Consider the following 26,882-nt stretch of genomic DNA (forward strand, 5'->3'; position numbering starts at 1 on the left):
CATGTAATGATTATCCGGTTGGGTTTATGTCTCATGGTTTCTGCTTCCTCTGCGAATCAGATGACTGAGTTGTTCATTGGAAGCACTTGGGAATGAGGAAGGCAGATGATGGAGGGGAACCAGAGGAGGCTAAGAATTTAAGTAGCTGCTTTGGGGGATGGGATAAAGAACAAGTATTCTGGGAAGGACGAGGACTGAAGTTACAGATCATGAATTTATTCCAGTCTGAAGAGTGATTTCTTTTTTCCTGGCATGATCCAAAGCCAGAATGTGGGAGCAAAACATGGGGGCAGAGTCAATAACCACAAGTTATGAGTTTATCGAGAGATGAAAAGAATGACAATGAACATGTGAGTTGAGGTGTTGGTAAATACATCAGTCATTCCCTTGAAAGTAACGGAAAGGAAACATTAACTTAAGTATATAATGAATAGCTCATAGATCAAAGGGAAGGTTAAAGAGTCAGGCTGAAAAAACAGGTGGGACTCAAGGGAGATCAGACAGCTCACACGGGAACGAATGACCAGGACTCCCTGCTGGAACGGCTACCGCTGTTGTCAAGGTGGCCCACTACTACCAGGACACCCTTCCCCTGCCGCTGGACCCACCTCGTCTGGATTCTGCAGCCATAAGTATGTACAAAGCTATCCATTTGTCGTCAGTGGTCAAGAGTTGACCTCATGCAGGAACATCCAAGTGACTAACCCTTGTATGTCCAACTTCTATTTCTAGGAGGAAGGGAGAAGTATCTGGCCCCTTCAGCTTCCATTGTGGAAAGAGTCTCTCCTTCATGGCAGATTCAGACTAGAAAGACAGAAATTCAGATTAGAAAGACAGTTCAGACACATTGAATAGGAAAACCAAGAAACAACGCATTCACTGTAATAAAAGAGTGGTTGAGTATTGGGCTATTGGTTCTGGGATGACAGGAAAAGATGTGGGAAAACGTAGTAGTTGAAAAACTTGGAGAAAAAAAGAGATAAAGGAACTGGAGATTTCTTTTTTAAGTTTATTTAAGTAATCTCTACAGCCAACGCGGGGTTCAAATGTACAACCCTGGGGTCAAGAGTTGCATGCTCTTCTGACTGAGCCATCCAGGAGCCCCACTAGGCTCTCTCTTTATTTATTTTTTTTTTTAAAGAGAAAAGACTGGAGATTTTGATGCATTTTTGAAAGTCAGGAGTGAGAACCCTAGAAAGATAGACTGTCAGAGAGTAGGATGTGAGGAGTTAAAATTAAAAGGCGGATGGGGCGCCTGGGTGGCTCAGTCGGTTAAACGTCCAACTTCAACTCAGGTCACGATCTCGCGGTCTGTGGGTTCGAGCCCTGCGTTGGGCTCTGTGCTGATGGCTCAGAGCCTGGAGCCTGTTTCGGATTCAGTGTCTCCCTCTCTCTCTGACCCTTCCCCGTTCATGCTCTGTCTCTCTCTGTCTCAAAAATAAATAAACGTTAAAAAAAAATTTAAAAAAAAGGCGGAGCATAAAAGTTTTTTAAGCATGGATACCATGTAGTTATACCTCAATGACAACCAACCAAAAGAAAATGTGGGCTGCCAGGAATGGCACAGAGGTGGTGCTCAATGTGTTAGACCTGACCGAGCTCATAGCAGAGAGCCCAGCACTTAATATGTAAGTGAATGAATGTTAAATAGGCTTTTTCCTTTCGTTGAGCTTTCTATGTTTCTGATTTATTAAAAAAGAGTTGTGCTTAGTATCTGCCCTGATAATGACTGAATCTGAGGTATGATACAACAGAGACACAGGGACCAAAAAACCCAGTCTTATTAGATTTTTGCTTCATTAACTAGGTATTCATATTGCTTTATTTATATAGGTATAAGCTAAACAATTTCAGTACATTTGTCTGCTTTCTGGTTTAAAGGGTGTATTTGGAGGGGATTAGATATTATTGCTGACTACTTACCTGTTTGCTCTTAGATTCATTCTCTGCCTTCTCCCTGATCTGCTCTCTAATGCAGGGACCTACAGTTCTCAGACTACCTTGTCAACTGGCTTCTTGATAAATTCAGTTAAAGGGACGACACTAAAGGAAGATTTGGGCCAAGGAGGAGAAGAGAAGCCAGGGTATTTCTGTCTGTGTGTCTGTGCATCCTTCCCTTCCATCTCTCTCTCTCTCTCTCTCTCTCTCTCTCTCTCACTCTCTTCCCTCCCCCCCCCCCCCACCCCCCACCATGTCTCTCTCTCTCTCTGGTAAAGTCTCTGATGACAGTTGTACCTCGACTTCCTGCCCATTAGCTCCTCTCTCCCTCTGGGCATCTCCCACTGGAAAGTCCCAGCTTTGGGGCTCTGACGACACATCTCATCCCATTGACCTTCTCATCCTGGGGGCGGTTCTCCATATCTCTAAAATCTGGGTAGTCTCACTGTTCATATTTAGTTTCTCTAGTCCTTTTATAAATTCATTGTTTGAAGTTCTCATTATTTGAAAGCCCTAAAGTATTTGCTGTTCTAACAGGATCCTGGCTGATCTAATATTCGTAGCGAAAACTAAATATTGTGGAATTCACTTGACCTTCAGGTGAATTCCAAAGTCATCAGACTCAGAGCTTGCTGTCATCTGAGAACACTTCTGTTCAAATGGGGAGTTCTAATCTGAAGCAGAGTGTGCCTAGCCCTTCATCAGGTCCTTTTTCTTTCCTCCCAGACACTCAGCCGGATTCCACTTCCCAGCCATACAATGGATTGTCGGCAAATGGAATATGGATAGAATTTATACCTGGCGTTTCCAGGCCTGATCCATAAAATGCTTCCTTCGCTCTTTCTCTTCCCCTTTCTGCTGACTGGGACTTCAACATTTGGGGCAGCTCTGAAGGAAGATGCTGAAAATGTCAGAGCCTTCACCTGCCTGGGTCCTTGACTGTCCACATGGAGCAGACCCTTCTCACACAGACCTCTGCCAATTGGATTTGAGATGCGTGAGATAACTCTTCAGGATAATCGCTAAGATTTGGGAGTTTGTCTTTTATAGCATTTAATGCTACATTAACTAATGTATAACCTAAGGGAATTTTTTATTAGGGAGCACAGTGGTTAAGATTGGAAGTAAATGGGCTTGGAATCCCCAATCAGTCACTCACAGGCTGTTCTGACTTTGCGTGAGGCATTAATTCTCAGTTTCCTTTGCTTTAAAATGGACATAAGAACAATAGTATCCCATGGTGATGTGGTAAGTAATTACTATGGATAATATCTATACATGTAATTCCATATATAATTACTATATTATACTACATTATATTAATTAGTACAGTCATTAGCGAGAATACATAACTATTAGTCATCTTAGCTATTAGTCAACTAGAAAGTGGGTTGGATTTTAAAAGTTTTCCTCACCCTCTGTGTGTATTGCATATAACCTTCAGACACACCAGTATGTTATGTACCATTTTTAGATACTTTTTAAGATACATTTAGATACATTTTTAGATACATTTTAGAACTTCATTATATAGTCAATCACATGGCCGCTGAACTTTTCCCTGATGGTGTCATTAGATTTTTCCACTGCAGTTGCTGGAAAATAATGTGGCCGATTCCATCTCCCTAGGGAAATGTCAATGGGCAATTGAAAGAGTAAATAGGAAAAGGATTTTATAAACCACAGCCTCACCTGATCTCCTAGTCAGAACTGATGACTCCTTCCTTTGAACCCTCACCCTGGGTTTGATACTCTATGACATTTTCTTGTGGTCCAGCTTGCCTCCTATATCAGCCTAGAGGAAACAGATGAAAGAGTTTAATGAGAGGATGTTTACACATCAAGGAGAACCAAAAGGGGTAATGAGGCACTCCCACTCTACATCAGGGGGAAAGCCACTGTCAGCCCTGGGGCTGAAGGAGACAGAATGGTTACTAAGATCTGGCTCCGTCTGTGGCTCTAGGAGAAGGTCATAGCTGTGGCTGGAAGGGGGTACAACCACTGGCAAGTCATGGGAGGGCAGAAGGAGCCAAGGCAATAAAAAGCTTTACTATTTTCTCCCCTACCCTCCTCCCACTGTGCTGCCCATTGACTGAGACTATCTAAAGCGGGGGGACCAAAGAAGCCTGGTTGATGCTGTTCAGAAAGTCAACCCACAGGGGCATTGGGCAGGGTAGTGTATGGATCTAGTGGGGCCACGGGGAATATTCAGTATCTGCCCTTATAAAATCGTGAACTCTTTTTTTTTTTTTTTTTTAAGATTGTATTTTTAAGTAATCTCTACACCCAGCGTGGGGCTCGAACTCACAACCCTGAGATCGAGAGTCACATCTTCCCCCTGACTGAGCCAGCCAGACTCACCGAGCTCACTGAGCCTGTGAGCTTCTCACGAGAAACCTTTGTCTTGTTGCTTTTGCAGCTTCAGTCTTCAGCAAAGGACACTTAACAGATGTTAGTTGAACACAAGAATGTGGAGAATAAAGATGCTTGCTTTTATTTTTTTATTTTTTTTAAATTTTTTAATGTTTATTCATTTTTGAAAGACAGAGAGACAGAGCATGCGTGGGGGAGGAACAGACAGAATCCAAAGCAGACTCCAGGCTCCGAACTGTCAGCACAGAGCCTGACGTGGGGCTCGAACTCACAGACCGTGATCGTGACCTGAGGGAAGTCGGATGCCCAACCGACTGAGCCACTCAGGCGCCTCAAGGTGCTTGCTTTTAAATTTGAAGAAAAATAAATGATTTCATATTCTTAATTGTCCCTGGGGACAATGAAACTCCCTCCTGGAAATGAGGACTCTAAATGAAAGGGACATTGAGTTCTTCACGGGCCCATGGCATCCCAGTCCTCGAGATCCATCCTTCACGCGTTGGCAAGGGCCCTTCTCCCTTGATGTCTGTCACTCCTTGCCTGTGGCCACTGTGTCCTCTGGCATAGGTCAGCCTTGCTGGGCTGTCGTGCTGTTTCTAAAGCCCTTTACAAAGTCAAAAGGCTTCTTCCACTGATGCCTAATTGTCTGTTACTCCTCATGCTGGATTTCCTTGACCTTTTCCTTGATAGTTCTTTTGCTGTCCTAAAATCTGCATTTTTAACATTCAGCCTGAAGGTCTTCCTTTTACTACAGGTCCAGCACTATGAGCTGCTCAAGTTTTGTCAGCCAATGGATGAAACTGGGAGCTAGTATGGCAAAAAAGAGAGGGCACAAGAGAGGAGCAATGCTTACTTCAAAACATCTGCACTCGGGGAAGGACCGTGGCTCTCACTGGCTGCAGTAGGGATGTGCTCCAGATCTCTTCTTCCTCTTTTTCCTCCCCTTCTTCTTCTTCCTCTTCTTCCTCTTCTTCTTCTTTTTCTTCTTCCTCTTCTTCTTCTTCTTCTTCTTCTTCTTCTTCTTCTTCTCCTTCTTCTTCTTCTTAATGTGTATTTATATTTGACAGAAAGAGAGAGAGAGAGGCAATGTGTGAGCAGGGGAAGGGCCGAGAGAGACAGAGACAGAATCTGAAGCAGGCTCCAGGCTCTGAGCTGTCAGCACAGAGCCCGATGCAGGGCTTGAACTCACGAACTGAAAGATCATGACCTGAGCCGAAGCCGGACGCTTAACTGACTGAGCCACCCAGGTGCCCCACCTTGTACTTCTTTCCTTAATGGTGGACTGTTCCATAAGACGTTTTCTTTTGTTGTGTTTTTTCCATTTGGAGTCCCCAAAGATATTTTAGAGAGAAATAGTGCCTGATAAACTGGCAAACTCCAAGGCTGCAGCAAATAGGATATACATTTATGTCAAAAGAGAAACTTTTATTTATTTCTCTTTTAATTTTTTAAAATGTTTTTATTTATTTTTGAGAGAGAGAGACAGAGCACAAGTGGGGGAGGGGCAGAGAGAGGGAGACACAGAATCTAAAACAGGCTCCAGGCTCTGAGCTGACAGAACAGAGCCTGATGCAGGGTTTGAACCCAGGAACTGCAAGATCATGATCTGAGCCGAAGTCTGATGCTTAACCGATTGAGTACCCAGGCACCCCTCAAAAGAGAAAGTTTTTAAGGAAGTTATAAACATTCATACCATATGAATGCTAAACATAGTTTTACTATGAAACTTACAGAAATGAGGTATTTTAAATCAAGTTATTTTGGGATAAGTCTTTTGTCTGAGGATCAAGGATTTGTCTAAAAGGAAATTAGACAAGAGATGTATGGAAAATATGTTTCCTGTTGCTTTTCTCATTGACTTAGTTGCTCTATTTGCTTTGAAGGCCATTAGAAGAAAAGTATTAGAAACAGAAATCTGGTCAGAAGGGTATCACCTATGACCTCCAGGTATGTGTAGCCTTAAAATTCAGATAAATAGATTTTTTAAAGACTTAATTTTTAACAAGCATCACTAATCATTAAGCACATTTACATTTTCTACATCGAGCATTTCACTGAAGGTCACGGATCAAGTTTCCTTTTGGTCATGACTTAGTCATATGAACTTCAGCCAAGCTTACCCATGACTTTTATCGTAGGAAAAGTTTTCTCAGGGAGACAAGATGCTTTTTTTTCATCTCATTATTGCCAAATCAGGAGTCTGAGGACATAAATTAGTATATCCATACTGTCTTAAGCATATACACCCATGATCTATATTTTATTTACGAATACACTGTTTTTTGGATGGCTTTTTGTTCGGGCCCTATAATAGCTTGGTACCTCAGGGGTTTAATAAAGGGTGAGACATGGTCCGTCCCCCAAAAGAGCTTCTGTAGTTGGAAAGAAAACAAATGTTTAATAACTTTACAGACCAAAATATGGCAGCCATCATAAAGTATATTTGTTAAGCACCGTTTAAAAGGAAGAGAGAATATACATTTAGAATTCTGAAGGGAGAGAGCTGATTAAAGACAATTCAGAGAAGTTTCTAGAAGGGAAAAGGAGATGAGATTTGAAGAATTTGAAATAACAAGGGTCAGAGGAGGACATGGTATGTGGGAAAGTTTTGTTCCTTGCCCCCCTACCCCCACCCTCCTCCACCCCCCAAACATGATTTCTCTGTCAAGCATGGAATTGGTAAAGACATAAGCCTGTGGAAACAGCTTTAAAGGAGGCAGCACAGTGGTGGGCCCTCTGTTGCGGGCCAAACAATTGTGTTGACTGATTGGCAAGTCTGTAGTCTTTCTTAGGTGAAATGCTCAGGTTGTGATAGAGGGGGGGAAAAGGCTGGATAAATGATTCCACTTTAGAAAGGATAAGGGATGGTTTTGCTTTAAGACTAAAGAACAAAAATGTAATACAAAAAAGGCAGGCAAGAAAATCAATATTGGCAAGTGATTCTAAATACCCAGTGGATGTCATAAGATTATAAAAATATATTTATTATATTAGGATACAATAGATATAACCAGAGGCAGTGACAACTAATAACAAAACAGATATATTAAAAATGCATCAATACATTTAAAAATTAAACTCTCCCTCTCTTTTAATTTTTGCTAGTCTTTGGGTTTGACTGGGGTTTCTCAACCCAGTGCTACTGACACTTTGGGCAGGATGATTCCCTGATGTTTGGGGCCGTTCTGTGTATTGTGGCATGCTTATGGCATCTCTGTCCTTTACCTATTAGATGCCAGTAGGATTCTTTCACCCTAGTGTGATAACCAAAAACGTCTGCGGACCTTGCCAGATGTCCTCTGGAGGACAAAAATCACCCCTCTTGAGAAACGCTAATTTAGACGAATGTATTTTTTTTTTAAGTCATGACTAGGTTTAATAAAGGATCAAATATATGAGGGTAGAGTGTGGGGTTAGCACAGAGAGGAAAAAAAAAGACATTTAAAAACACCTATACAACAAAATACACTCTCATTTATGCCTCGTAGTCTCAACTCTTTCTGGTAGAAAACACACAAAACATTATTTCTGAAAAAGCTACCAGCTCTCTTGAGCTCCCCAAACCAAGGTTGGGAAGTTCTTGGCAGCTGACCCCTGCTGGCTGAGCGCGGGAACGTTCTGGGCCTAGTCTGGGGCAGGCTCTCACGTTTTTAACTGGTGAGAATTTTCTGGCTTATCAGCCTCAGGGCAGGCTCGTAGGGGAAGCTGGCCGGGGTGGAGGGCCTCTTCTCAGTGTTTACAAAGTCATCTCTGAGTGGATGAGGGGGGGACACCTGGCTGCCTCAGTCAGAGGAGCCTGAGCCTCTTGAGCTCCGGGTTGTGAGTTCGGGCCCCATGTTGGGCATGGAGATTACTTAAAAACAACAAATAAAACGAAGTGAATGTGCACTACATGGGGAGCACGCTTAGCTGACTAAGTCCCACCGAAATGACCTTCCCTGTGGGGAGAGAGCACACCGGATCGTTCAGCCTTTGACGGGCAGTGCTCTCCGTTCAGATGGCGTCAAAACCCCGTGATCGATTCTCGTTGCTGTGCAGAATGACCTCATCAATACTGGCAATGTTCTCTTCTCAGTCTCTAGAGGGGTAAGCACTGGTATCCTTTTAAGAAATGCATTATATTTTATGGATGAAAGTGGAGGACATTTTAATCTGGATATTTGGCATCAAAATTCCTTTTAGGGAGAGAGTTGATATTATTGAAAAAAAAAAAAACATTTGTGGAATGAAGGAAGAGACGCCTAAGTTACATTTTAAGTGAAAAGGGGCTTCGTGTTTACAAATGCTGCATGTGAGACAAAGGGATCGTCCTGCTTTGCTTTTTGGCCCAGAGGGTGAAATTAAAGGGACAGGGGAAGGGAGAACTAGAGAGGAGGTGGGCTAAGCAAGATAGCAAAAGTGTACAACTTTCTCCCTCCCTAGTTCCCCCAAGTAAAAATCTTCTCTACTGTTAGGGGTGTATTAGGCTGTGAAGTAGTAAGAGAATCAGACTCCTGGTGGCTTAAATAAATGGGAGTTTATTTAAAATCAGAGATAGGTAGTTGCTGGCATGGATTCAGCTGCTCAGTGATACCATCAGGGGCCCAGGAACTTTCTCTAGTTCCACTCTGTCATCCTTAATTCTGGGGGCTTTTTGCTCGCGTTTTCCACACATGGTCTCAGGTAGCTGCTGTGGGCTCACGCATCGAGGCAGGAAGAAGGAAAAAGAGGGAAAGTCTAGCAATGATGGCCCTGTTCTTCTTTTAAGAAAGTAAAATCTTTCCTGGAAACACCCCTAACAGGTTTCTACTTCCACATGGCCTCCCTGAATTCAAGGGGTGACAGGATATAATTAGCCTTAATATCCTCTTTCACAGAGGCAGGCAAGGGGGAAGGCCTGCTGCTGGGTCATCTGCTGAGCTCATAAAGGTTGGCTGCGGGGAGAGCTAGTTTGGGAAATGAACGAGGGCGATGAGTTTCATATTGGAAATTGATCCGGTGCGAACAGAAGCAGCTCATAGGAGAGTCAGAGGTCACAGAGCAGGAATGGCTGGGAGGACACAGCCTTCCAGAAAGAGCAGAAAATCGTGGTGAGAGCTTAGGGCCTCTCAGGCTGCGGATTTGAGGGGTGGGGCAATCATAACGATCAGCCCTCATGACTGAGTTATCCTAACTAACCTCTAGTTAATCACCAATTCCTACTAATTATTCTTGTCTGTGGTCTTCAAATTTGCCACTTTCACACAGTCTCTTCTTCAACTTCAAAGCTCATGTCTTTCATGCCATTCTGGGAATTTCCATCATTGCCTTGTTTCTCTGCCTTCAGTTTTTCTCCTAGTCTGGCTTCATGTAGCTTGTTGATTATCTAGCTGTTGCAGATAGATTATCTATCTGTCTGCAAAATTGTTCTCAAGGAGAAATAGCATAAGAATGCTATAATAAGTGGCTAGAAAATAAAGCGTCTTAGATGGTGGTAAGAAACTAACAACAGAAACATTCATCCTAATGCTGGGGTGGAGATGTCCCCTCGTTTCCTGCTGCGAACTCCATCTTCAAACACAGATGTCCTTCAACCTCAGATCTTTAGCCCCCTGCCAGAGCAGCATAGAGTTTGTTTAGATTCCCAGGTACAAATGATTTCTGGTGGAAATCATTTGCAGAGTTCAAATAGATAAGTTACATCTTCCCATAGCAAGCAACAGAAATATAATTATATTAAAACAAACTTCGAGCAGTAACTATAAACAGAAAACGTGTTTTAGAATATTTATCTTGGAAAATGCTTAAAATATCTTGCTAAATGGAAGAAGTGGGCTCCAAAACAGTATGTATGACCTGAGTTTTTTCATATACAAGGGAGGGACAGAGAAAGAGAGAGAGAGAGAGGGAGGGAGCAGCATATTGCATTATATGTGTATCTTTGGCACTAAGTGTAGAATCTAGCCTCCAAGAAGGTGTGGTTCCATTATCATGTTTAATCTACATAATAACCAATCTATTAATATGTATCAAGTTTACAGTTGCTTAATATTAAACCATAACAGACTAGAAACTTCCAGTAAGCAGGACCACTTTAGAATTCTCCATCCCTCTCCCCAGGTTATTTTAAGATATTGCTTTCCTTTCTTCCTTCAGTCTAGCTGAGCCATTCTCTTAGTATGCTTAAGAAGCACTTTCCAGGGTTGTAACCATAAAAAGTATACGCTGTACCTTCTGAGTGATTTGAGGTCAGCTCAGGAATGGTTTTGCAAGGTTTTCCTCCTTCCAAGCTGACTTTAGAATTAAACTTTGAATCAACTGCTACTTCACCATATTCACATTAAAAAAATTATTTTTCTTTCTTTTGAGAGAGAGAAAGAGAGAGAGAGAGAGAGAGAGAGCTTGCTGGAGGGAGCGAGCTGGGAAGGCGCACAGGGAGAGGGAGAGAGAAAATCTTAAGCAGGCTCCAAGCCCAGTGCCAGCACAGAGCCCGGTTTGTTGGGGGGAGGGCTCAACATGGGGTTCCATCTCATGACTCTGTGAGTCATGACCCAAGCTGAAATCAAGAATTGGAGGCTTAACCACCTGAACCACCCAGGCGCTCCTAAAAAGATTAAAAAAAATTTTTTTTTAACATTTATTCAATTTTGAAAGACAAAGAGACACAGAGCATGAACAGCGGTGGGGCAAAGAGAGAGGGAGACACAGGATCCGAGGCAGGCTCCAGACTCCGAGCTGTCAGCGCTGAGCCCGACGTGGGGCTCGAACTCACGAACCAAGAGATCATGACCTGAGCTGAAGTCGGACGCCCAACTGACTGAGCCACCAGGCACCCCTAAAAAAGAAGATTTAAATGGATATCATGTATATGAAAGTTGAGCGCATTATTTTTGATAATGGGGTTATAAAAAGGCTCTTACTCTATTTTCATCTGTATTTTCTAGTTTTTCTACAATGAAACTGCAGTACTTTTCTAATCAGAAAATTTTATTTTAAAACTATCACATGATAATAGAGCCTGTCACAAAAGCTGCCAGGGTGATTCTAGAAGCTAACACCACCCTGATTCAGCTCCAAACCCCATAGATCTGCTATCTCTCACTTCAAGACAGGTACCAGCAAGTGTCTTCCCATGGGGTTATTTCCAACAGGGCGACGGATTTCGAGATAAATCAATCTGGCTGTATTTAGGGACAAAACGATCAATTTGCTAACAAAATGGGCTGCAATGGTAGACTATAAACTCCCAGAGCATTTTTGTTCCATGACTCTTAGATGATCAGCTTTGTGATTTCTTTGTGTACGGTCCTACTTTTTGCTAATCCCCAGTATTACTGAGGTCACAGAGGTAAGAAATCTGAATTTTCCCATGCTCAATTGAGTGTTGAGAGAGTACTTCGTGCAAAAGAATTTGGTTTAGATTTAACATGCTGAGCATTTAAGTCAAATTAGTAACGCTGCCCTTTAAAAAGTATGTAGAAACTCAACCAGTTTAGCTACTCCGCGCTGTTCAGCTAGTATGCAAACACAGTTTGTGTTGCTAAAATTGTTTTCCAGGACCTTGAAGGTGTAGAACCAGAATGCTCTTTCTCTGCGCTTGCAAAATCTTGGCACATATGCTCAGAAACTGCAGGTAATGTTGAAAACAATAAATAAAAGAAATACATACAAAGCATCCTTCCAAACAGACCCTTCTGACGCTCAAGTTTAATCTGAGGTCGAGAAGTCTTTGTGTCTGGTAGGAGACAATGACGATCCATGGACCAGCCAAGGGCACTCTCTCCCCAGGAAATCACTGTGGTTTCCAGCCCAGTCCCTTTCTGCTCTTTACCTGTGTCTCCGCTTAGACAGCTTTGAAGCAGCCATAAAAGAACCTATAAAGGAAGTTTTCAGATTCCACCAAGAAAGGGGACATAGTCAAAGCAGGTCATTTATTTTTATATCTTTATTTGCTTTTGTCTCCCCTTTCATGCTTCTTCTCCTCCTGAGCCACCACAAAATTGTGGGGAGGAGCCAAATCTCATCTTAAGATCCATCTAGACGTGAGGAGGCGGAGGGATTGAAGTTACTCTTTTTCTCTTTCAAAGGAAAATAAAAGCAAACGGGTAATTTGGGTACGTAAGGGACGGTGGACACATGAAAGAACCCATAAGCTGTGGAGTTTATATTAGCGTCTAAATGCATGAGCCTCTGTGCAGATTTTTGGGGTTTTTTGTTTTGTTTTTGTTCAGCCTGACAAATTCTCTTGCCTTCCTAAGCAGTATCGTTCCACTTGCATAGTGCAGAATCCTTTTCTGAGCTGGAGCCGGCTTCTCTATTGGCTGGGCTGTGGGGGAGTCCACGAAGGACAAAGAAGTTCTTGTGGCCCCAGGAGATGATGTAGATAGCATGCTTTCCGAGGTTACAAGAAGGTCATGAAGAACACCCACACATTCTGTCATGGCTTGAAACAACCCTCCTCCCATACCTGAATCCCCCGATCAGCTTTCTGCGAGGCTTTAATTCACCATCAAGCGCCCAGGCAATATACTTCGAGAGAGGGTAGAATGGAGGTACTCTCAGGACAGCTTTCTCTTCTCTGGCAGCACTAACAGTTTAGATCATTCTGAATCACTGTCTTCATTCAGGCTCATTGATCTTCACGTAGTTTTAAATGTAAGACACACTCTCAAATGGAGGGCAGTCATAATCTTCTTTGTAAGCATTGTATTTCATTGTAATTACAGCTATTTGCCTTTGAGAATAGTGGGTTATTTTAAGTTGTTATTATGAGACTGGTCTTTCCTGTCTCGTCACAGCCCATTATCACTACTCACCTGAACTGCAAACAGGTTGGTGGCCAAGATCGTTGAAACCCTGTTGTATGGGTCAGTGAACATCCTTCCTAGGTTGAGGCACTTATGTAGGACATGACTGCCAGCAGCAATTAACTCTAGTTCAGCCAACTGACCAACGCACATTTACCATTGAGTCAAGCACAGTGCTCAGCATCATGGGAGTAGACAGAGGTACTGACAAGGTGTGTATTCTTGGGAGAAAGGGGGAGGAATTAATATTTAATAAATGCTCACTGTATACTTGACACTCTGCTCACCGTTATTGAAATATGGAGCATGACTGTTGCCCCCAGGGAGCATGCAAGCAACTTGAAGAATAAAGTGCATGCACACACACACACACACACACACACCCCTTATATCATTTTGGAGCAAACACGTCATTTAATCCCCATAACTTAATGAGACTGGCACTATTATTATCCCCACTATGCAGCTATGGTGGTGAGGAAGAGAGTTAGGTTGATAAGTAGTAGAGCTGGGATTTCGACCCATGCAGTTTTGCTATAGACCCCATGCCTTTAGCTCCATACTATATAGCATATATCACATACCCATGTAAAAAGTCAGTTATGAAACAAACCTGTAATCAAGTAGCCTTCACTTTCTGAATTCTTGCTATCCAAAATCAGAAACTGATTAGGGCAGTGTGTGTGTGTGTGTGTGTGTGTGTGCGCGCGCGCGCATGCGTGCGTGTGTGTATTTATAGATCTTACATACAGCTCAGAGCCTACACTAACCACATTGTTATTGTGTGCTATTTGGAACTCAGGAATGAAATGCATTTAGATGATATGGCATCCACCATAGCTATGTAAGCCCTCACCATTCAATATTAGAAGCCGGATATTCAGAGAGGTAGGGAGACTTGCGTAAGAGCCAAATACCTGAAGCATGATAACAAATGCAACAGGAGTTGGCCATTGAAATAAAACCCTCAAGGATAAGGAGATGTTAGCCCAAAGACGGAGGAGAAGACCAAAACGGTTGAGGCACACAGGGAAGCAATAACAACTTGCATTCAGAACAAGAAGATTGGAAAGGCACACGGGCCAGAGATGAAGCAAGACAGGGAGCCAGTGGCTAATTGTCAGATACTGATTGGACTTCATGCTGTAGACAGTGGTACGTCACTCGTAATTTTAAGCAGGGCGCGTGACAAGATCAGATTTGTGAATTTAAACGACACCTGTGGTTTTAGTGTTTCCAAAGGTGCGACGTTAAATGGCTTCTGCATACTAGGGAAGCTTTGGGGCAGGAACGGTATCTGCGCTGGCAACTGCAAAAGCCTAATGGTGGAATTGTTTTTGCTAGGTAGCAATGTTGGGCTCAAAACCCTTAGAGGAGCTGCAGGAATCAATGGAACCCCCACATGTACACATGCCCAAATGTAGATAATATATATGTGGTGACCTGAACAGCATAAAGTTACTTGCTGATTCATCCACCTCCATAAAATAGTTAAATTGGAAAACTACATTTTGTTTGTAAATAGTATAGAAATTATCTACATTTGTGATGGGCTCTGACTTCTTCAAAACCACATGGCAGTTTATTTCTTCAAGGCCAGTAAGAGAGTTTGCTGCTTTGAATCTCTCTGACTTCGGTTTCTGACCTTGGTTGTCCCCATAGCTTCACCTGATTAGGTCAGGCCCACTCAGGATAATCTCCCTTTTGAATAACTCAGAATCAATTGATTAGGTACCTTAATTGCAGCTGTAAAATCCCTTCTCCTATGCTATATAAAATAACCTAATCACAGGAGTGCTATCTTATGGAGTGGTAATCTTAGAGGTCATCTTAAAATTTTGCCATTCATAGGTATCCTCAAAATGGAAGCTAACCTTTCAGAGGCTATCCTTGGATACCTCTGTTTACCTCTGCTAAATGTTTTCCTCCCCCCCGACACCAGCATTCATGGATTCGTGTTTGGAACTAGTGACCCTAGTCTGATACAGCTGGCTTCAAGCTGGCACTTTTTAAAACTCCAGAGGTGCAAATATCATGGGCCGCTAATGAACACCCTAGTGTACCTTGTCACCAATTTTATTTCCAGGGTTGCTGTCCCAGGAAAGTAGGTGTAAATGGGAACACTTTGAAAATTAATTGTTATTTATTTTGGCTATGGTGGTAGTGATTGCCATGTGTTCACTGACCATTTCCTTTTCCTTTGGGGTATAAAGCCAGACGACACTGCCCAGGCACTACCCTCCCACACAATCCTCCACTCCCTTGGTTTCTTGCCATCTGGGAACTTAGGAATCTGAAGGCTCTACTGCCCTTGGGGATGGTCAAGACACAAGGTTGAAGGAGCCTGGGTCCTGAGTAATTGCTTGGAAAAGAGTCAAATGGGAGGGCCGGCTGGCCAGGAACAGCACATTTTCATGTGTGAAAGTGGACTTTTAGTCCTGGGCACTGACCGTCACAGCAGTTAACCTCTCCTGACCGATGCAGCTGGATCTCACCCTGCCTCTGGCCACAGGGCTCATCCACATGTGCTTCCTGATTGATACTTAGAGGAGCATCGTTGATCTGTTGTTGCTTTTGTTACTTTTCTTTATTTTTTTTAGACAAAAAGCATAATCCATACCCTATGATGACTAGAACACAAAAAATATAAGAGAATATTATATGGGGGAGATAAACTAGTATTCAATTGTTTCTTTGACTCTATAAGCTATTGAAGTTTTAGGACAATGTCTGCTTAGATCTACTTGTAGCAGGAAAATAAATTTTCTCTTACCAGCTGAATATTCTCTTGAAATTAGTAAATTAGAAATCCAATTGTGTTTCCTTTTATCAGTCTGATTAATTTATATAAACATTGTCCCAAACAAAAGCCCAAGTATATGGAGAGGCTACATAGAAAACCCAGGAGATAAAGTTGTTGCTGTTTGTCCAGTTGGTCCCTACGCTTTTGCATTTACCTTTCTTACCTTTTTTTTCTTGGGAACAATGATGTCATTGCTTAGAATTTAGCTGCTTGCAGAAACCCACTATGTGATTTTAATGACCCTAGTATAGGACACTTTGTTTTGTACATTGGACTAAAAGAATCAATACGAATGCCAGTTTATTTAATAAAATAGCTTGACATTTAATACACAAACATTTTGGAAACCTAAGGTAACGTTTCATGGGCTTTATCGACTGATTTCAATCAAGATAGGACTATCTTTGGTCTGAGTTAGCCTATATCCTCAGGAGTAAATTATTAGAAAAAAGGTAAGGTAAGAAAAAGCAGCAAAACATGATATAGTGAATAGAACAGAACAACAATGTTTCAGTTACAATTTGGATAAGAAAGAAGGATGACCAAATGCAAGAATAATGAACATGAGATAAACAAATTAGGGAAACGTGAGCTGGAAAAAAAATCAATATTGATAGGCACATTTTGTGAATTATAGGCTTAAGAAAAAAGGGAGAATAAAATACAAACTTCACTGCAGACTGATGGAGTCAGGAATATTAACTGAAGAATATTAGCAAGAAGAGAAAGGGATACAAAGAGTATTAAATGTTTAAGAAAAAGAACTAGAGTGTATTACGCTAAGCAAAATTAATTTGTCAGAGACAGACAAATATCATAGGATTTCACTCATGGAATGTAAGAAAAAAACAGATGAACATAGGAGAAGGGAAGGAAAATAAGATAAAAACAGAGAGGGAGGCAAACCATAAGAGACTCTTAAATACAGAGAACAAACTGAGGGTTGCTGGAGGGGCGGTGGGGGGGGGGGATGTGCTAAATGGGTGATGGGTGTTAAGGAGGGCACTTGTTGGGTTGAGTACTGGGTGTTGTATGTTAAGTGATGAATCACAGGGTTCTACTCCTGAAACCAATATTACACTGTATATTAACTAACTAGAATTTAAATAAATAAATTTACAAAAAAAGAAAAAAGGAAATCTTATAACTTGTGACAACACGGATGAACCTGGAGGGCATTATGCTAGGTGAAAAAAGCCAGACACAGAAAGACAAATACATCATGTTATCACTTACATGTGGAATAAGAAAAAAAAGAAAAAGAAAAAGAGACAGAGAGAGAAGGAAAGAAAGAAAGAAAGAAAGAAAGAAAGAAAGAAAGAAAGAAAAAGAAAGGGAAAAATTAACTCAGAAACAGTAGAAAAGTGGTTTATGGAGGCTGGGGGAAAATAGGGAAAGGTTGGTCAAGGGGTACAATAAACTTCCAGTTTTAAGATGAATAACATGTGAAGATCTAATGTAAAACATGGTGATTATAGCTGATAAGACTGTAGAGTAAAACTAAAATGTGCTGAGAATTTAAATGTTCTCACCAAAAAACCCAAAAGTAGGTACATGAGGTGACAGGTGTGTTAGTTACCTTGGGAAAGGGAGTCCTTCTGCATTGCATATGTATAACAAATTGTCACGTTGTACTTTAAAGATCTTACAGTTTTGCCAATTATACCTCAATAACGCTGGGAAAAGAAAAAGAAAAAGAAGATTTAAAATCCCATAGTCCTGGCTTCAAATTCCAGTTCTACTTTCAACGAGGCTGTGACCTTGGACTAAATTAATTATTTACCACTCTGAGTTCAAGCGTCCCCATCTGTCAAATGAAAATAATGATACCTCCTAAGATGCCTGGGAAGCTGTATTTCTCAGCTTCTCCAGTCTCTGGTACTGTAGCCGTGTCAGCCTGTCTCCGGCCAGGTCAGTCCTCTCTCTGCCATGGTAATTAAGCGGTAGCTGGGCACGTGACTGCTCAGCCACTCTCTGTTCCCCAGCCTGCCTGCAGTTAGACATAGTCACATGACTCAGTGGAATGGAATGTGACGACTGGACAGGCCACTCTGGGCTACTGGCTAAGATGCTGGATGTGTCTCCTCCTTACATCTGCCCCAGTTAGAGCCAGCAAAGCCCCAGCCCTGACCCTGTGGAGGAGGCCAGAGCCCCAAGGCCTTGAATGCCTGGAGCAGAGCATCTAACGACCTCAAATACCCACCTCACATGTTACGTGGGAAACCAGTAAACTTCTACTGTCTTTAAGCTCCTGTTGCTCCCTTTTGTGACGACATCCTAGCCCTAGCCTAACAAACATAGATCCATTTTTTTTTTAATTTTTTTTCCAACGTTTTTTATTTATTTTTGGGACAGAGAGAGACAGAGCATGAACGGGGGAGGGGCAGAGAGAGAGGGAGACGCAGAATCGGAAACAGGCTCCAGGCTCCGAGCCGTCAGCCCAGAGCCCGACGCGGGGCTCGAACTCACGGACTGCGAGATCGTGACCTGGCTGAAGTCGGACGCTCAACCGACTGCGCCACCCAGGCGCCCCACATAGATCCATTTAGACAAACATAAAAGTCTCACCCTCTCCGTACCCACCCCCCACCCCCTGCCCCGTATTTTCTCCACTGTTGACTCTGGTGGAAAATGCAGATTCTGGGTATTTCTACCCGCCAAAAAAAAAAAAAAATGGACTCAGACTTGGCTTTATTTAAAATTCCAGAAAAACTGGATATTTTTACCAAATATGAAATGATCTTACTTAATTTTTCCCATACAACCTCACCCCTCTGGAAAAAAAACACAAACTGATACCTCCCTTACTGCTTTAAAATATAGTCTGTTAATAGAAACTTGAGGTATAGTAAGACCAACAGATCAGGAGTTGATGGCCATTGAAAAGATCATTTGTTATAGTTCCCAGAAGGAGAGAACGTGCCATCCCATGGGCCTGGGACCACACAGGAAAGCACTGGGGTCCCGGCCAGGAGGCAGAAAGAGAGGGAGATGTGGGCAAGAGTCTTTACTGTTGTTGCTGGAGACATGAATGGGTGAAGAGGAGAGAGAGTCTCAGGAACTGGCTAGTTTGAATAATTTCAGAGAACTACCCATAGGGCATAGGAGCCGTTCATATTGTCTGGTACCTGACATTGTGACGATTAGGGCAGACAGGTTGTTTGGAGGGTGAGAGAAGGAGATGTTTGGGATGTGGATTCTGGATTGGCTGGTTTGTATTTGAGGAGCACACTAGTGGGTGAGTGGTTTATTTTCCCTAGGAATTGACTAACTCTGAGAGAAGCAGTCACTCCAGGTCCGCAGAGCCCCAGACGTCAAAGCATCAGAATACAGAAAATAAAAGACATGCTTAATACACTCATCCCTTCCCACAGCATTGAAAACCTCTTTGACCGGAAAAGAGTAGGCATTCAGTAAATGCTAAATATCATTTTTATTGCATGCTAACTGTGCTTTGGCGCACAAAAATATGAGCGATTGCTCCTGTCCTCAAACATTTAGTAATCCAGCTGCACAGATAATACGTAAATACAAAAGGCAGTGTAAGTACCAAAAGAGTAATATAAGTAATGAGGCTAGGGAGTTTCTGCAGGCACCAGATGACTCTGCGGTAGGATGGTTTGAGTGTTGTTGGCAAGGGCTCAGACCCCTTGAAGAAGGGGCAGGATTTTGATATGGAGAGATAAAGGTGGAAGAACAATGCTCTGGAAGAGACCATGTCAGGCTTGTTCGTCACCGTTGCCACCAGCACCCAGCACATGCCTGGTACGAGATGCACACTCTGTAAATACCGGTTGAATGAGAATAAGTTCTGGGTCTGGTAGAAGGACGCAAATGAGGTTGATCTGAACAGGGAGGCAATGTGTTTGGAAAGGTAGGTTGGAACCCTGTGTTAATTTGGGTCCTCCACGAAGCAGATGCCAAGATGGAGTAAAATGTTCAGGGATTCTGTTAAGGGAAGCACCCAAGACAAAATAAAGAGGGATGCAGGCAAGGCTGGGTGCACCACTGGACCATGAGTAAGGCAGAGAGAAAAGGAAGGTTGGGACAGAAGCATCCTAGATTGCTGTGCAGTTTCCGAAAGGCCATCAAGGAGCCCTTGAGTGAAAGTTGGCTGTCAGATGTTTGGGAAATTGCCCAAGACCAAATATCGAAGTCAGGACTAGACCTCAGACCTTCTTGGTTCTCAGCTCTGTGACTTTTCCTTTTTTTTTTTTTTTTTTTTAATTTATTGAATAAACAAGAGGTCAAATGGCTTTCCCAGAATTGAAGGAGAATTTTGGTTCAACCTATTTCAGAGTTCAGTGAAACAGCATCAAGCTTCCTGGAAAATTATGCACAAAGATAACCTGCTTGCCACATAGCTTGCCGGGGATAGGTCCAGGTTGGCATCTAGAAAACCCCTTGAAGAATGTCAATGCCAAATTCCTGCTTTGTACCCGCAACTACCCTTCAGCAAGGAGACACCGGGTCACACAATGGAAAAGGTACTGGACAAGGTCATTGACCACAGGTGCGATCTCCCTGGGCGCATTTTCTCGTGGATAAAGTAAGAGATTTGGACCAGGTGTGTATGCAAAACCAGTGCCTGAAGGAGGATTCTAGGAACCCAGAGAGGTGTGAACAGTGGCTTCAGTAAGGGAGGGCAAGGGAAATTCTCACTTTTGAGGTGGGGGATGGGATGGCACAAGGGTGACTTCTTCCAGACTGTGCTGAAGGGGGAGTAAGGACAGTGCATTTGTTAGACTTTTTCTGTTCCTGGCCCCATAGTAGTCTCTGGGAATAAAATGATGAGTAAGACAGGCTACCTGTCCTTGAGGAACTCCCAGTCTAGTGAGAGGACGTTGGCGGGAGGTAGCGTCAGATGGGGAGGGGAAGAGGGCTTCGTGGCGAGTCCTGTGGAAAGCAGGATACACCACATAGTCTCAGAGGTGGTTTCTTCAAATGAAGAACCTACTTCTCAGGGGTGTGGGGAAGATGAGGAAAAACGTTACGTGAGCTGACCAGAGCAGCATCTGGGACAACAGTGGTCTTCACAAAATGGCTTGCTGTCATTCCCAGTGTGACAGGGTAGAAGGTTACTGAGTGATAGTGTTTCCAGACTGTCCCTTGCCCACCAACCCCCCTCCCCGCCAAGGCTGCTCTAAATGAAGAGAGCGCTTTCTTGGGCTGCTCCCTGGCGGGCTTCTGCAGGTGTGAAACACTTGGAGGTGAGGCGAAAGATTCGGATGCAAAATTGAAAATAGGCGAAGGGAGTAAGGGGCACAAACTTCCGGTTATAAAATAAGTCACGGGGACGAAAAGTACAGCATAGGGGAGATATTATTGTAGTAAGTCTGTATGCTGACACCTGATGGCCACACTTATTGTGCTGAGTGCTGAGTAACATACAGAATTGTCACATCACCACGTGATGTGCCTGAAACTGATGTAACATTGCATGTCAACTATACTTAAAAAAAAAACCCAAAAACTAGCTGATAGGAGGCGACATGTGTGGAGGAGAAGCCAAGTAGACCTAACAGAGAATTGAGTGAGAGAGGAGATGAGAAGGTAAAAGAAAAATGCCTCTTAAGGACCGGACAGGACAGGGTCGGGAGGGTAGGTGCTGTGGGCTCAGGGAATTGGAAATGGAAGAGGGGATATAAACATAAAGCTGGAGAGGTGCCTGGGTGACTCAGTCGGTGACTCATCCAACTCTTGATTTCAGCTCAGGTTATGATCCCAGGGTTGTGGAATGGAGCCCCGAGTTGAGCTTGCTTAAGATTCTCTCTCTTTCCTCCCCACTCTCTGCCCCTCCCCTGCTTTCATGTATGTGTACTCTCTCTCTCTCTCTCTCTCAAAACACACACACACACACACACACACACACACACACACAAACAACACACGCAACTGGAGATTTTGAATTTGATCCTTCCCCCTTTATTTTTGAGAGTCAAAGAATAAAGATTTCCTTTTTGCCGGTTTTTGGCTGCCTGTGCCCCTTTAACGATGACCTCATAGAAAGACTGAACCGCAAAGGTTTGACATTCTCAAGGCTCACATTACACACATACATAATTAGAATGCATTGTGGTGACAGAGGTATTTATTTACAAAGTCTTATGGGATTCAAGGGAGGAGCAATTCTTTGTCATGAATGGGTCAGAGAGAAGGAAGCATTCGACCTGTTTGAGGGCTGGCTTTGACTCCTCTTGCATGAATGGTCTCGGTAAAATCACTTAAACTCTCTGAGCCTTGACTTCCTCCTCTATAAGTGAAGGATGATTTAAAAAATACCCTCTTTGGGACGCCTGGGTGGCTTAGTCGGTTGAGTCGGTCACACTCTGGCTCAGATCATGATCTCACGGTTCGTGGGTTTGAGCCCCGTGTTGGGCTCTGTGCCAACAGTTCAGAGCCTGGAGCCTACTTTGGATTCTGTGTCTCCCTCTCTCTCTGTCCCACTCACGCTCTGTCTTCTCTCTCTCTCTCTGAAAAATAAACATTTAAAACTTTTTTAAAAAGTGCCCTCTTTAAAGGCTTTGCACAGGAGCAAAGGAGATATTATTGAATGTTTAAAATAAAGTGAAGCGGCAATTGAAGGTTCTGATTGAGAGCATGGGTTGTGAGGGCAGACACACGTGATTTGGATTTCCGTTCAGCACGCTGTGGACGATGGTAGGATATCCGTGGGACCCGGCTGTCAGTGCATGGAGAGCCCTTACAGAATGTCTGGCACAGGATAAATGCTCAGGCTTTACTACACTCGCTTTGCAAATCTTGAAGCACTGTGCACATAGCTACTATTGATTTTGGAATTCTGACCAAGGCCTAACAGCACCAAACTGTAGAGGTGAAAGTGCGCAAGGGGAGGGGGTGAGGTACGTCAGTTTCCTGTTGCTGCTGTAACAAATCACCGGGAACAACACCAATTTATGCTCTTACAGTTCTGGAGGTCATGTCTGAAATCCATTTCACCGGGCTAACGTCAAGGGGCCGGCGGGGCTGGCTCCTTCCGGAACTCTAGGGGAAAATGTTTCCTTGCCCTTTTCTGCTGCTAGAGTCTGACTCCATTGCTGGGGTCACAGCCCCCTTCATCCATCTGCCAGGCCAGCAACAGAGCGTCTTCTCTCCGCTCTGGCCTCAGCTTCTGTCCTTGCAACTCCCTGGACCCTGACGCGACTGCCTCCCTCTTATAAGGACACTTGTGATGACATTGGGCCCCCTGGATAATCCAGGATACTCCCCGAATCTCAAGATCCTTAACATAATTACCTATACAAATTGTGCTTGCCAAATAAGGTACGGTGTTCACAGGTTCTGGGGTTTAGGATGTGAACATGTTTAGGCAGCTGCTTTTCAGGCTTGCACAGGTACCCAGGGAAGGGGAAAGGAATTTCCAAGAAGGAAAAACTTGAAAATTGAGAAAGATGGGGCACCTGGATTGCTCAGTTGGTTAAGCGTCCGACTTTAGCTCAGATCATGATCTTGTGGTTCGTGGGTTCGAGCCCCGCATTGGGCTCTATGCTGACAGCTCAGAGCCTGGAGCCTGCTTCAGATTGAGTGTCTCCCTCTCCCTTTGCCCCTCCCTTGCTCGCGCTCTATCTCTCTCTGTCTCAAAAAACAAACAAACATTTAAAAAAATCAAAAAGAAGAAGAAAATTGAGAAAGCCAACTTCAGATAGTGAGTTCACTACTGAAGAGTTAGTTCGAAACACAATGAAGGCAAGTGACAAGATGACAGGATGAATGCAGGGCCCCAGTCCCATGGACCCCCAACAGCTGAAGCAGGCTGACCACCCACCTCCTCTGCTCGTTGCCTTGTGTACCTTCATCGGCATCTCTCAACGCCCATTCTCACTGCCGTGTGTGTCTATCCTTTCCCCTGTCTCCCCTCTCCATCTCCTTCCTCTCTGTGTGGAGAGAGAATCCCAACTGAGATCATGACCCGAGCCAAAGTCAGACGCTTAGTGTGGAGCCAGACATGGAACTCGATCCCACAACCCTGGGATCATGACCTGAGCCAAAATCAAGCCAAAATCGCTCAGTTGACTGAGCCACCCAGATGCTCCATTATGAGACAATTTTGGGATGCCCAACTCAAATCAGTGCTAGTTTTCCTCTCTTCCTCTTCCTCCTGTCTTTTTGGGTTCAGCAAACCTTTCTTGGCGTCTCCCAGTCTCTTTCACGTATGTTGTGTCGCTTGTTTCTCATCACAACTTTGTAAGTCAGATTTATCTATTTCCTTTGCATGGTGAAGGGAAGTCTGTTTCTTACTCCACTCACAACACTTCTGACACTAAGGATGAAGGGATTTCCCTTATACCACCCAATTCTCCAATGCTCCGCATATCAACAAGGTGCCTTATAAATTCTGACACTAACTACTCAGGGCTGGGGTAGACCCCACAAGTTAAGAAGTACTTTCACAAGACTGCTCCCTCTTCAGATGACAATCATAAGTGGTGAGTCTCCAGGTTGGCTACAAAGTGGGGGTTCCCATGATCCCCGCCTCAAGTTTGATAATTTGCTGTAATAGCACATAGAACTCAGGGAAACACTTATGTTGATTGGTTTATTATAAAAGATATAAAAAGGGGCGCCTGGGTGGCTCAGTCGGTTGAGCGACCGACTTAAGCTCAGGTCATGATCTCACGGTTTGTGAGTTTGAGCCCCGCATCGGGCTCTGTGCTGACAGCTCAGAACCTGGAGCCTGTTTCAGATTCTGTGTGTCCCTCTCTCTCTGCTCTTTCCCCGCTCGTGCTCTGTCTCTCTCTGTCTCTCTCAAAAATAAATAAACATTAAAAAAAAATTAAAAAAAAAAAAGATATAAAAAAGGATACAGGGGCACCTGGGTGGCTCAGCCAGTTAAGCATCTGACTTCAGCTCAGATCATGATCTTCAGGCCTGTGGGTTTGAGCCCCACGTCAGGCTCTGTGCTGACAGCTCAGAGCCTGGAGCCTGCTTCAGATTCTGTGTCTCCCTCTGTCTGCCTCTCCCCCACTCACACTCTGTCTCTCAAAAATGAATAAATGTTAAAAAAATTTTTTTAATAAAAAAATAAAAAAAGGATACAAATGAACAGCCAGGTGAAGAGGTACACAGGGCCTCAAGTGCAGGAGCTTCTGTCCTTGGAGTTGGAGTGAGCCACCCTCCTGGCACGTGGATGTGTTCACCAACCCAGAAGCTCTCCACATCCCATAGTTTAGGAATTTTTATGGAAGCTTCATCTTATAGTCATAATTGATTATTAATTTAATCTCCGACCTTCCTTTCCAGTCTGGAGGATAGAAGTGGGGCTGTAAATTCCAAGTTGCTAATCATAGTTTAGTCTTTCTGGTGATTGTCCCAAAGCTATTCAGGAGCCCACTAAAGGTCACCTCACTATAACAAAATATGCTCTTATCACCCAGGACATTCCAAGGGATTTGAGAGCTTTGTGTCAGGGACCAGGGACAGAGACCAAATATATATATTTCCTACTTTGTCAGAGATTGGCACAGTGAGATCCAGACAGTTGAGGTAATTTGCCAACTCTATGGAGTAGGAGGAGGTGGCCGACCCGCGACCCTGGCCCGAATCCTCTCCACAAAGACTCCACATCTGTCTTTGACATAGAACCACAATGTACATTTCACGGTTGCAAGACTGAGGTGTTAATTTCTTGCTACTTATTTTGAAAAGGAGAATCATCAGAACATTTGTTTAATTTTGTTTCTCAGAAAGCAGCAGTAAAAGCCTTCTGTGGTGGAGCATTGTAACTTTGTGGGTAGCCCTTGACTTTGTTCTGAGCATCCACAACCATCCTGGAAGAGCCACCCTGCTCCTGCCCCACTCAGCACAGCTCTTTCCACTCAGAGGTGCTGGCAGGTGGCCGGGCCAGCCCGCAGCTTCGAGCTCCTGTTCAGTGTAGATCACTTCTGCCGGGCTGGCCGTGTGAAGGGAAGTGGATGACTGGGAGCCAGGATTGGTAGGAGCGGGAGTGGGTTGTGGCTGAACCAACATGCACACCAGCAGATGCCACACACGCCGACGGACCGCCCTAAGTGTTCGCCTGTGCTAGTGACAGAGGGTGCACAGGTGGTTGCCAGGGGTTCTCTCTCACAAATGGAAAAATAGAAAAGAGGGTCCTCTCTGGACGGAAGCAACCTAGGCCAGCAGAAATCTCTTTGAGCCAATTAGTAAAAGGTACCCTTTTCTTTGCATAGCATAGCCCCTGCCAAGGTAGAACACTGGGAGCATTTTACTCTCCACGGTCCCCTGGGCCCTGGCAGCATGGCAGAATGGGTCAAAGCCTAGTTCCAGGATTGGAGCATCACTCCCCCACTGACTGCTGTGTGACCTTAGGCAATGGACTTAACCTCTCTGTGACTTGGGTTCATTATCTATAAAGTGGGGAGAATAGCTATACCTATTTCAAAGGTTCTCACGAGGGGACAATGATTTAACACACATAAAAGTTAACATAGTTCCTAGAGGAAGTAAGCACCATACGACTGTGAGTTAACATCATTACTGAAGCTGCAAACAAGTTACTGGAAGAAACAGAGTCCCCTATGATCTCTCTCTTTCCAACCCCAGGCCGGGGGCTTCTTTTTACCCTCTGCCTCTACCCTCTGCCTTCCTTTTCCTCTGCCATTCTAGAACTATCCTCTCTGATAGCACACCCTCCTTGACCTCCCCCCCACCCCGATGATACCAATGGATTCATCTCAGAACTAAGCTTGCATGCATGCATGCTTCAACACCTGTTTGATTAAGAACTTACTTTGTCTTGCTTAGTGTATTTGTTAAGAGCTAAGCCTTTAAAAAAAAAAAAACCTAAAATTGTAGTCGTTAGTGGTTTAAAGATGATAGGAGTTTATAATTTAGAATTGCCACCAGTCACTTTTGGAACATATAAGTAGAATATCTGCCTTCAGACTCTTTAAAAAAATTTTTAATGCTTATTTATCTTTGAGAGAGAGAGAGAGAGAGAAAGAGAGAGAGAGAAACAGAGCTTAAGGGGGGGGGGAGGGGAC

Source organism: Neofelis nebulosa, chromosome 3 (assembly GCF_028018385.1).
Source record: "Neofelis nebulosa isolate mNeoNeb1 chromosome 3, mNeoNeb1.pri, whole genome shotgun sequence".
In the NCBI taxonomy this organism is placed as follows: domain Eukaryota; kingdom Metazoa; phylum Chordata; class Mammalia; order Carnivora; family Felidae; genus Neofelis; species Neofelis nebulosa.